We start from the raw sequence: 12,468 nt of genomic DNA, 5'->3' as shown, positions 1-12,468 counted from the left end.
AATAAACATTGCCTCTACAGAAAATATTATTAAAATAAGCTTATTTCAATGTGAGTACAATATATTTACGATATATTCGTCTGAATCAAGTTTTAATTATGTATATTCACTTGCTTTCTTGAAATTGCTATTTTAAATAATAATATCAGTTAACAAGAAAATAAAATCTGGAATATGCTCTTTGAATAATAATGAGTAAACCGCAAACGTTATTTCGATAAATGAACATTTACGTAAATGGTTTTCAGAAGAAAAGCTCTTACAGAAATGGATATTATTCATTTTAAAATATTTATTTAGTTTTAAGGTTTTCATTTATTGGGAACAAGCTTAATGTTACGGGGAAATAATATTACGTGACGAGTCTTGATTACTTCGTTTCGATAAGCTGTAGCAATATGTTATAAAGCCTACCTCTCTCAATAAATGGGTTTAGGGGTAGCCTTTTTACGAGCGGTCTATGATTTCTCATTGAATATTTGTGATATATCTACGTATTTACACAAAACATAAAAAAAACCCGTTAGGTTTAGTATAATATCAGTACAGATTTTCTGATCCTACGACAACTGTGTACCTTGTGTAGTGATGATAACTTAGCCACTTACATTAGATAACCATAAAAAAATTGGCAATTATTGTTATTATCAAGCGTAGTTGATGAAAATACAATTTTTATATTTTTCCATAAAAATATATTTATTTAATTTGGGTATATTTTGTTTAGTTTAATAATGCTTTACCTGTTTTTGTTATGTATTTTAGAACGAATTAAATTTTGTATGTCATGTTATACCATTACATACTTGGTTTTACCAGTTGAAATAAATACAGCTGGTAAAACCGACTGTGCCTAGTTGTATCTAAAATAAATAAATAATAAAAGATTACACACTCAAGTACCCTTAATAGGATGTCTAGAAACACAAATGTAAACTAAACCGTCCTCTCTATAAATAAAAATAACATATAGTTAGAAATGAAGTTATACGAGTATGTGTGAGCGCAGATCGAACCCACTAGCAGCCATTTCATGAACTAGTGCTCCAAACCTATATTAAAATAGTGGTGTGCGTTACATTATATTCGGATTTTGATACGTAAAACTAATAATGTAATAAACCAAAATACCGCGAAGTTTGCAATATGTAAGTTAGACAAGTTAAAACTTTAATATGCTTTATTACAATATTCGTAGCTCCGCAAATTCTGTTTACGGCTAAAGTTTTCTCAAGGTAAAGCTTTCCACAACATATGTTCCCGAAGTTAATATAAATATCATTAATATTTATATCTATATTAAATTTATAACACGTTTAATGCCAAAGTAATATTTTAACTATTCAATGTGATTATAAATTAAATACAAACAACACATTTATTATTGTTATTCGTACTATTATATTAGTTTATAATGAATAAATTATTATTCTTTATCGAACTTCTACACCGAATTTAAAAAATAGGCTGATCACATAGCCTATTTTAGTAAACTTTGTTTTGAGATACTTTACATGCTTTTTATAATGTAATAAGAATAATTCTACGCTATATATTATATTTTTAATATAGAGATATGGTATGTTTATAGAAGCATGCTAGTTATTTGATAAGTTCATCACTGCAGGCTGTTAAAATCACGGAACTTATATGAGAACTCACTTTTTACAGCGTTCCGAATGAGCCACAAAAACTTGTTTTAATGAAGCGAGCGAGTTTCATAATCTAATCATGTTTTAACCAACACGGCGAGCGCAGTCGGTGAAGGAAAAGTACATTAATATATTAAATTTCGTAATTGTTGTTGAAAAGTAAATTAAGGGTAAATTATTATATTTTAACATCTGATAAACTAACGTAACTTGTGTTTAAATGTTCGAGTAAAAGTAAAAGATGTTTTGATAAAAAGAAATTTATCGTGCATCGCGTTAAATTAATTTTAGTGCGTTGTGTTGTTAGTACATGTTTTAAATTGTTACAATAAAAATAACGCGCGGAAAAGTGCATGAAGACATGTTCGTACGAAAAAATGCATGAAACATGTTGGCACGGAAACGTACATGAAATTCTGATACATGGACATTCGCTAACATGTAATACAGCGGCGATCATTATTAAGCTTAAATTCTTTCCTTAATAAGGAGAAAGTTGGAATTGGAAATAAGAGTAAAAATTAAGTAACAGTTCCGTGTAGGAGCGTAGGAGTTCGAGTGATTTGTTACAAACGTGCTTGAAAAGCGATAGTTTGATATTCGATCCTCTCTGAAAATATACTTGTAGAAAGATATTTTCTAAATATAATTTTATTATATGTTTTGCTGTGAATATCTGAATTGTCCAACAGCCCGACCTATTATAATTTGTTAATGATTAAAATTTACTTAAGGATGATATATTACTAATTACTTTCTTATTTTATGCTAGCGCTTTAAGTACCAAAATTATCACATCAATGATAGTAGTTCATTTTCAAACAAACATACATTTCCCGAAATTCTAAATTATTCATTTTAAATAAAGTTATAAATAAGGGTTTACTGAGAATTATTGAGATTTCTGTTTCTTGTGTTATTTATTTCCAGGCTTAACAAAATTTTTCCGATTTTTAGATTAGTGCAATCTCGGCATTGGTGTCTTAGTTCTGAAACTTCGGGATCGAAGTAATGGACCGAGATTATGGGCTGTAGCCCAGTCTTTCGTAAGAAATGAACTTACAAAGTAACAAACTAACTTTTTGTAGATATGGATTGGTATTATGTTATAAGAAAAGAAAGATTTTTTTTTTATATTGCAACATAATCCATACATCACATACCTAACTTCGTAAACTATTAAATGTTTGAGGAGCTGTAACCTTTCTAAATATTTAATTAAGAAGTATCAAAGTGGTACATTATTTCAAAGTAAATATAGAGATTCCTAGTAATAAAGGAAACTGAAATAGTATTGTTAGCATCGGTAAAAACAGGTGAAATTTTAATAATTACCAGGTGTTACTATTTCTGTCCTGTATAGAATATATAATTGTAATTAATATTTTATGTCTATATTGGACGCCGCGTTGCCGCAACGGTCACAGCACTGGTTTGTGACTGTTGAGCTGGCGGTTGCGGGTTCGACCCCGCACATAACAAATATTTGTATTGGCCATACAGATGTTTGCCGTAGTCTGGGTGTTTGTGCAGTCCTTACGGGTCCCCCCACCGCGCCTTGAAGAACACGTTAAACGGTCAGTCCCGTTGTTATCATGTACACCTGATAGCGATCGTTACTCATAGTAGGGAATATATCCGCCTACCCATATTGGAGCAGCGTGGTAGATTAAGCTCTGATCCTTCTCCTACATGGGGAAAAGAGGCCTATGCCCAGCAGTGGGATATTACAGGCTGAAGCGTAGCGTACATATTTATTTTTATACAACTAGGTCAGCAAACAAGCGCACGGCTCATCTGAATGTAAATGACTACCATAGCTTATAAACGCCTGTAACACCAGAAGCATCGCAAGCGCGATGCCGACCTTTCCCCCCGATCCTCCTGAGAAACGCTGGTTACCTTACTCACCACACAACAACAGTAAGGTCGAGGTACTTCCCCAGTCGGGCTGCTCCAAATTTTGTATAGCATATTTCCTGTGCTTTACCGCAATTAATCAATAAAAACATAAATTGACTTTTGATCCTTACTTCAAATTTTTAGGATTGAAAGCTTGTCTTAATGTGTTTGTCGTGTTGGTGTGAGTGGTGATATATGTCCAGCTTATTTGAAATGAATTTAGCTTTATTTAGGAAAATCCCTTTTTAATGTGCAAACAGTATTTTAAACATCAAGTTCATCGAACTCCTAGAGACTATGTCTTTACATTTTATCCAAGGAGATACGATTTCAAAGAGATATTTTTAAGAATAAAAAAAACTAGGTATATAACTTTATAGCATCTTAAACTAGCTATATAAATAAAACAAATCTAATATATGAAATTTTCTCATTTTTTAAAATCTTGAAAACGATTCCATATTGGTGGCTGATTATTTATTTAATTTCAGATCATGACTGGCTTATAAAAGAAATTATTTAAAAATCGATTCAAGAAGGCAAGAAACAAATAGTATTGTAAATAATGTTTTCTCAGTAATCTATACAAATAAATAAAATTGACGTGTCTGCTTGTAATATTAAAACAACCGTTTTTTAAGAAAATGCATATTATAACATTTTTAACAATTTTTGTCTGTCTGTCTGTTTGTTTATTCCGGCTTATCTCTGAAACGGTTGGATCGATTTCGATGGGACTTTCACTGGCAAATAGTATAAGATGATGATGATGATGATGATGATGTAATAAGAAGTAACTTAGGCTACTTTTATTTTAGAAATTTATTTATTCTATAACTCTGCGAAATGAACAAAAACTTTTTTGTTAAATTCCACACGAACAAAGTCGCGGGCACAGCTTGTTCTATATAAAAAGGCTTTCGTAATGTTCAGTTTGATACTTCTGATATCACATGAATTTTCAGGTTTCGTATCCAATTGTAAATCAAAAAAAATGCTTTCCTAAGTATATTGATTGCATTATTTCATTAAAACTCTTTATTGTACTTAACTTGAAGATCAAATAGCATAAAATTAATTTTACTTCATTTATGAAATTGTTAAAGTTCGCAAAATGTTCAGGTTTGTGTAGTGCAAGCTTTATTTAAGTTATTCTTTTGTGCTGCGCTTCGCTGCGGTGCGCAGTGTACGGTCTTAGTAAACAAACTTACCTCGCCTTCTCACTCCCCGCGGATACTCTTAGGTTTTGTGTTTACGCAACTAAATATGTTCCTTTGAGAATGTTTATTGTTGCTGTATATTTGATATCTGTTAGGGATTTTCTTTGTTTGTAAAACAACTTTTATTCTTGTTAAATTGTATTACGCAAAATGCTTTATTTTAAGATAAAAAGGATTTAATACGTAGGTAGTTAAATATTGAAAACCATAACTGTTTACGAAATAATGATTTCAATGTACATTAAATTAATGTACATTATATCTTAGTATCTCGATCATTTCGATCTCGAAGTTTCAGAACTAAGACACCAATGCCGGAACACCACTAATTCATGTGTAAGAGACAAATTAATTTAATTTTAAAATACTTTTAGTAATAGTATGTGATAGAAAAATGTTATTGGTTCAACTGTTAACATAATGTTGTTTTTTGTCTAAAGTGTAACTTCTTATATCCCGAAAACAAATAAATCCTAGCGCTGCCCTGTCCCTCGACACTGCTGTAACAGAGTTATTTGATTTATTTTTTGTTTATTTTTACAAGAGACACGAACTGTATAATAAAACTAACTCGTACAATTCTAAATTCACAACACGTTTCCATCTATTCGTTCCTGAGTTAATAATTCAACGCAACACATGATAATGCATTACGCTCCGAGTTTGTCACCTGACATACGAGAAAATTGCATTCCCCGTTCCTTTGTTTCAACTTTAAGATATTGCGTCCGTAATAAGATGTATCAGATGTCATGTCGGAGTTGATAAATGTTCATTCCGATTTTTAATCTAATTTTTTCCTCAAGATGTATGAGGTATAATATTCCGTTAGTGTTTCTTGATTTTCTTTTATTGCCAATGAAGATTATATCATTTAAAGTTTTAACCTTAAAATGTTACTATTGCATCTTCCTAATTTGAATGTCCTCGTCAGCGATGTGTCAGATAAATTAATCCAAAAATCCATGCAGACGGCCTATGCAAGGCAACGTGCATACATTTTTTACCCTTCCTATATCCGCGCGTTGGTCTGTTAGAAAGACGACATACTTTCGCTTATTAAAAAAAAAAAAAAACTAAAAACTTTACCAAGTTGTCATGGGTCTTTAGTAGGTTCATAATTCGTAACTAACTTCAAATTACGTACTTGCATGTATTCATGACAACAATCGGTCTGTCATCGACGATCGATGCGGATATATTTTTTATTTATTTTTTTATTTTGCTTTTTGTATAAATATTGTTTCTACATTATTGAATATTTTCGTAAATTATTTTAAGGTTTCATCATATAACCTAAAAATGAATAAATAATGCATTAGAAGTGCACTTGTCTACCCAGACCGTCAAGGCATATAACTGATGAAATTTGCAAAATGGATTTAAAAAAATTTGTCTTAGTTCTATGAATGTTTTTTCAAAACTTAAGAGATTTTTTAGTTTAAACAAAAAGAAGTTTATTTTCATAAAGTTTTTGTAGCTACTAAGATTTCTGTAATTTTTACCAAGGTTCTAAATAAAAGACTGTGCTTATAAAAGTAAATATTTTTTATAATCCTCTGTTTGCTATATTTTTACACATCTATATCAAATCTATATAAATACTATTTATACGAAACTTCATTTTTGATGATATTTTAATAATAATCAACTAAAGCAGCTTCAATAGTTTCGCTTCTACGGACCGTGCGCGGGTGTAGGTGTGTTACTCTTTTTTACGCGCGTATAGGAAGGTAAAGGTATTGCATCGCCAGTAATCAGAGCTATGGAGATGACTTGCCCCCTTGGGCCGCAGTTACTCTTTCCAGAGTCGAGCCACTGTTTCAGTATATTGGGACACCAACTATCAGGTTCCTTAGTAAGCTAGTATTGGCAGAATTAACATACTGAAACAGAGTAACGGTGGGTTATGCTATGAATATATTGTATACTCTAGTACTTACTCCTACTGGTCCTAAGGTAATTGCTGTCCTCACAGGACTTGCAGTCAGCAACCGTGTTTCTACTTATTTAAGACATCTGTCTTGAAGCACCGGGGCATAGTGAACAAAAAAGTTTCCCAAACGCTGTACAAACAAACTGTGTCGTGTGTGGTTGTTTATTCTTGTTAGAAATTAACCTACCTAATTGGGTGTGTCTAGTTGTATGCATCCCAAGTATAAAAACATTCCACAATCCCAAGTTCTGCTCGATGATAATCTTAATGACAGTATTAAAACAACTTTATTTTTTTTACAAAATGAGAGTGTTAGTGTTTGTTGTAATAAAAATATTTTATGCATAAGTACATAAAACCTTTTTACAGAACCATAAAATTTTAATATATAATTCTTACTTAATCCTGGTAAGCAAAGGCATAAGTGAGTGTAAGTGAAATGTTGGCAATCGTGCTTTTAATAAATTTTCATATTTAAAGACATTATGTCAAAATGTGGTAACAGTTACGTAATTAAAGTTATTACATTTTGTAAAACTTACCAAACCGTAATATAAACAAGTCGTGTCTCCGTTTATTTAATTTATTATAATATTAAATATTACTCTCGATTTCCCTCGCCATGATATTTATGGCTGCCATGCTGTAGGTGTTATATTAAGAAGCCAGTTACCTTCCTCAATAACAGGCTTAGATTTTTCTAAGAATAAGAGAGTTTGAAAAACACTTTGATAATAAAGTCTTTAGTTTTAAAATGACTAAAAATCATATTAGTGTAGACAAAAATATAATACATATATATATATATATATATATATATATATATATATATATATATATATATATATATATATATATATATATATATATATCTTTATTCATTATATTTTTATCCATGTAACGTAGTGGCACCAATCGTCGACACTTTAAGGAGATAGTGGACTTCTTTATAAAATTAAAGGTCATTTAGTCATCTTTAAACCAAAAGTAACGATTGAGTATGGTAAGATATATTCTTGATATAAGAATAGGATGTAATATTTTTATTAACTATATCCGGATTGGAAAAAAATCCTAAAAATGGAAAAAGTGTATAAATCTCCAATCATCGACACCGAATCTCCAGTAATCGACACCCCAGTAATCGACAGTTACCAATTACCGACTCCCAGTTATCGACTATTACCTATAATGTGTATCTGCCAAATCGCGGCCTCCTTAGTGGGTCGTTAAAATAAAATTAACAGTTTAATAAGTATTCATTTATTGTCCATAGTATAATGTCCATATTATTAACCGACTTCAAAAAAATAGTATATATATATATATATATATTTTTTTTTGATTTTTTTTTTTTTATGTATGTTCGGGGATAACTCCATCGTTTATGAACCGATTTTGATAATTCTTTTTTTTTGTTGGAAAGGAGATATCATCATTTTGGTGCCATGATAAGGAAAGCAGGATCTGATGATAGGATCCCAGAGAAATCGGGGGAAACTCTCGAAAATCCACATAATTTTTACTGGGTGTACCGATTTTAATGATTTTTAATTTAATCGAAAGCCGATGTTTATCATGTGGTCACATTTAAATTTCATCGAGATCTGATTACAACTTTTTGAGTAATCTTTGATAATGCGTATTTACTTGACTAATTTTTCGTCTACCTACGTTGTATTACTTGTCGATATAATTGAAGTCGGCTTTTCTTCGTTTGCCTGCAAACATAATTATTCTTTCTGAAGTGTATTAATCATAAAAATACACAGATTACACACTTACAGACTTATGTAAATTATAATAAAAAGGGTCAATATAATTAACAAACAATTATCAAAAAGTTTCATCATCATCATTTCAGCCTATTGCAGTCTACTGCTGGGCATATGCCTCCACAAGTTCGCGCCAAAAATGGTATGCGACTGCAATCTTTTCGCCATTTTTTTACAGCTTCTAAGGTTTTTTCTAACTGGTTGGGAGTATAATTTTTTCTCGGAACCATCTGTAAGAACCATTCATCGACACATTATTTCTCAATAATCGACACTTGTCGATTACTGGTCTCTCGACTTTGTTTAGTTTTCTTCAAATATCTACTAAATACGGAAAGTAAGAAGAACTCTATATTCGCTTGTCAAATGAAAAATGTTTTCAAAAAATTATTATCGACCCGTGTCGATTATTGGTAAAAGTGAGTTTATGAAAACCAGTGATCGACACCAACATTATATTAATATCAAAATAACCTTAAACTTTCGTTAGAACAAAAATCGATCGTATAGTTCTTATAATAACCCGTGAAAAACATAAAATCCAAATATGTTAGACTACATTAGTATAATTAATAAAAAAAATGTACTCACTTCCTTAATGATTTCACTAAGAAATTTTGTAATTTTCACCGGTACTCCAGGCGCAATCAGTTGTCACACCGTCATTTTCAAAAAAAAAGACGGATATCGCTCAAAAGTCACTGGAAGCCAATCAGAAGTGTGCTATCTATGGTACAGATTTGCTATATTACGAAATCGTTTTCCTACTCTTATTTTATCGAATCAAAATATAAAGTGTCGGTTATTGGGTCTTGTCGGTCATTGGTGCCACTACGGTATGTACATTATGTTGAAAATAAAGCTCATATATTTAGACAAAGTAAAATTTTAAAAAGGGCTAGGATTTTTTTCTCGCTGAACGTGTTCTATAACACCCACAGAACCCCCCATTGAAGTAACGCAGTTAGGAGTCGAACACACAATATAATCTATACATATCAATAAAATTGAAGTGTCTTTTCAAAACTACTGTGTTTTTTCTAGTGCGTATAGTTATTTACACGATAATAAAACACAAGCAAACGATTTACGACGGTACTAAACTCCAGGAAATACTGGTTCGAATTGATTTCGACTTTTGGTTTTGGATAGCCCATGTACCGAGGAAGGCTATAGGCTATTTTCATCCTCAAATCAACGTGGGTGAAATTACGGGGCCCACCTAGTATAATATTATTCTCGTTAATAATCTTTTTTTTTAAGTTTGTTAATATAACTTTATTATCATGGCTTTGTTAATTCAAAGAATAATAACCTTAATAAAATTATATTATTTAAATTACTTACCATCCCCTTTCAATGTTTTATTAAAGTCGATTCACAGTATTCGACGTATATGTGTCATGTTACAGCATTACTAGTACACAGTCAGTGCAGTTGAGGCGGCATAAAATAATTGCAGAGAGTTTTCAGGTTTATAACCAACGCGTGTCGTTGACGTGAAAGCCGTTAATGAATAGTGCTCAACTTAATGGACGTAGGGCGTTGTAATTTTTGACAAACTGTGTCTCGTATACATTTAATGTCTCGTTTGATTCTACGGAACTTTTCGCGATTGTTATTTCGAAACTTCCGATATTTCGGCGACGTAGAAATTACCATGGCAACGGATGACAGTCGCCCGCGTTAGTAAGGTCAATGCCGTAGAATCAAAAGTGTTCATAGTGCCCGTGAAAGCTTTCAAACTTTCATTTTATTAATCTTTTCATTTGTGACGATTAGTCAGTGCAGTCGTGACTGTAGCTGGCGTCGTGGTTTCTTCTTTTTTAGTTTTTGAATGATGCAATTTCAAACGTGTCACACTTTGACGATGCGCTAGCGTAGCGGTCACAGCACTGGCTGTTGTGCTGGCGGTCGCGGGTTCGATCCCTGCTCACGACAGACTATTGGCATTGGCCATATTGATGTTTGTCGTGGTTTGGGCGTTTGTGCTTCTGCATGGTGTGGACCCCCGCCTCTGGAGAAAATCCTACTGGGATCCGTTGAGTGTGAAACGTTTATTTATTTATTTATAAGCTTGATTGGCGAAACATAAAGAAGATCTCGGCTGAATAATACCGCTTTTAAGTAGCGTTGTGTTACTGTGGTAAGGTAATCAACTTAGAGGAGCTCCTGGTGAATGTACGGTGAAGGGTCGGCAATGCGCTTATAAGGCTCATAGTATTGAAGGTATCCACGACGAACTGTACACATGTTCGCCACACAAGTGGTATTAAAAAAAACATAAGGTTACTGGCTGCGCCTTGCAGTTATCCACGTGACTACCGATCCTTAGTGAATTTTTAGAAAGAAAAGTTTTCGTCTGGATATCCACATCGGCTATCTACATACATCCAAATCCGTTCAGTCGTTCTAGCTGATTGAGTAACCGCTAAACTTACGCATTTGTAATATCTACAGATTTGTGTAGATTTAAAGAGCACATTATAAAACAACCAAATAATATTCAAGAGAAATTAATGGATTTCATGCAGTAAATATATGTATTTTATAAGATGTACCCAAGCTTGTTATTAACAATTAAGTAATAAACCTACCAAAATTTAACGTTAATAAAATGATCGTTTGTGTAAATAAAACCAGAACGTACTTATATTTACCGTCAAATAAAACCGATAATAAATTGCTTATACTGTATGTTATTAACAACGTTTACTGTCTGAATAATTTAATCGTAACGGGAGAACTGTTTCACGTTGAATCTATTTGACGGAATCAATAGGAATCGGCGGCCGCGTTATCGTATTGTCATGACATGGTCATAATACATTTTATATTACCTGCGATTTCATTTCATACTAGCTGTGCCTGCAACTTCATCCGCGTGGAATTTAAAAGAAAATATAGTTCAGCTCGCAGAGCTACAAAATAAAAATTGTCTAAAATAAAAGTGGCACAAGTTACTCCTTATTACATCAGCTATCTGCTAATGAAAGTCCCGTCAAAATGGGTCCAGCTGTTTCAGAGATTAGTCGCAACAAACAGACAGACAGCCAAAAATTGTAAAAAATGTCATTTGGGTATATGTACCGTGTATACAATCATATGCATTTAGTAAAAAGTGGTTTTTTTAATATTACAGACACTCCAATTTTATTTATTTGTATGGACTAGCTGCAGATTGCGGCTTTGCTCGCGTAGTAATTGGTTATATTTTATGTAAAGAGATTTAGCTTTCGGATAGTATTTTCACATGGACTGAACGAGGTATCACCCGTAAATGAGTTCCCCTGCGATACTAAAAAAAAGGTATTTCATTTCAATTCCATTTTAACGCCCTTAGAGGTAGTATTTCTAAATATCCATCCTATGTACTAACTAAGAAAGGATTTTTACCCAATAAAGTGACTCTATTTATGAAAATTTATGTATCAAACATTAATAGTCTTGCGCATGCCTACTGACGACTGACCAATCAATCAAGAAATTGCATAAATCTTTACATAACTTTAAGAGACGTGATGAAAACCACTTTGGGTTAGGTTAATCATCAGTCATCATCATCATCAGTTCAGCCTATTGCAGTCCACTGCTGGACAAAGGCCTCCCCAAGTTCGCGTCAGACACTCATCCAGCCTACACCGGCAATCTTACGTAAATCGTCGGTCCAAAGGGCCGGAGGACGTCCCACACTGCGTTTGCCAAGACGCGGTCTCCACTCCATGACCCGTCTGCTCCAACGGCCATCGGTCCTGCGACACAGATGACCAGCCCACTGCCACATTAACTTGCTAATTCTGTGGGCTATGTCGGTTACTTTCGTTTTCTCGCCGATAGTCTAATTTCTAATCATATCTTTGAGAGAAACCCCAAGCATAGCTCGTTCCATTGCACGTTGAGAGATTATTATTATAAGATTACATATTAGTGCTGAATAAGCCTGTAATATCCCACTGCTGGGCATAGGCCTTTTTCTCCGTGTG

Source organism: Melitaea cinxia, chromosome 7 (assembly GCF_905220565.1).
Source record: "Melitaea cinxia chromosome 7, ilMelCinx1.1, whole genome shotgun sequence".
Classification (NCBI taxonomy): domain Eukaryota; kingdom Metazoa; phylum Arthropoda; class Insecta; order Lepidoptera; family Nymphalidae; genus Melitaea; species Melitaea cinxia.
This window is presented reverse-complemented; position numbering follows the sequence as displayed.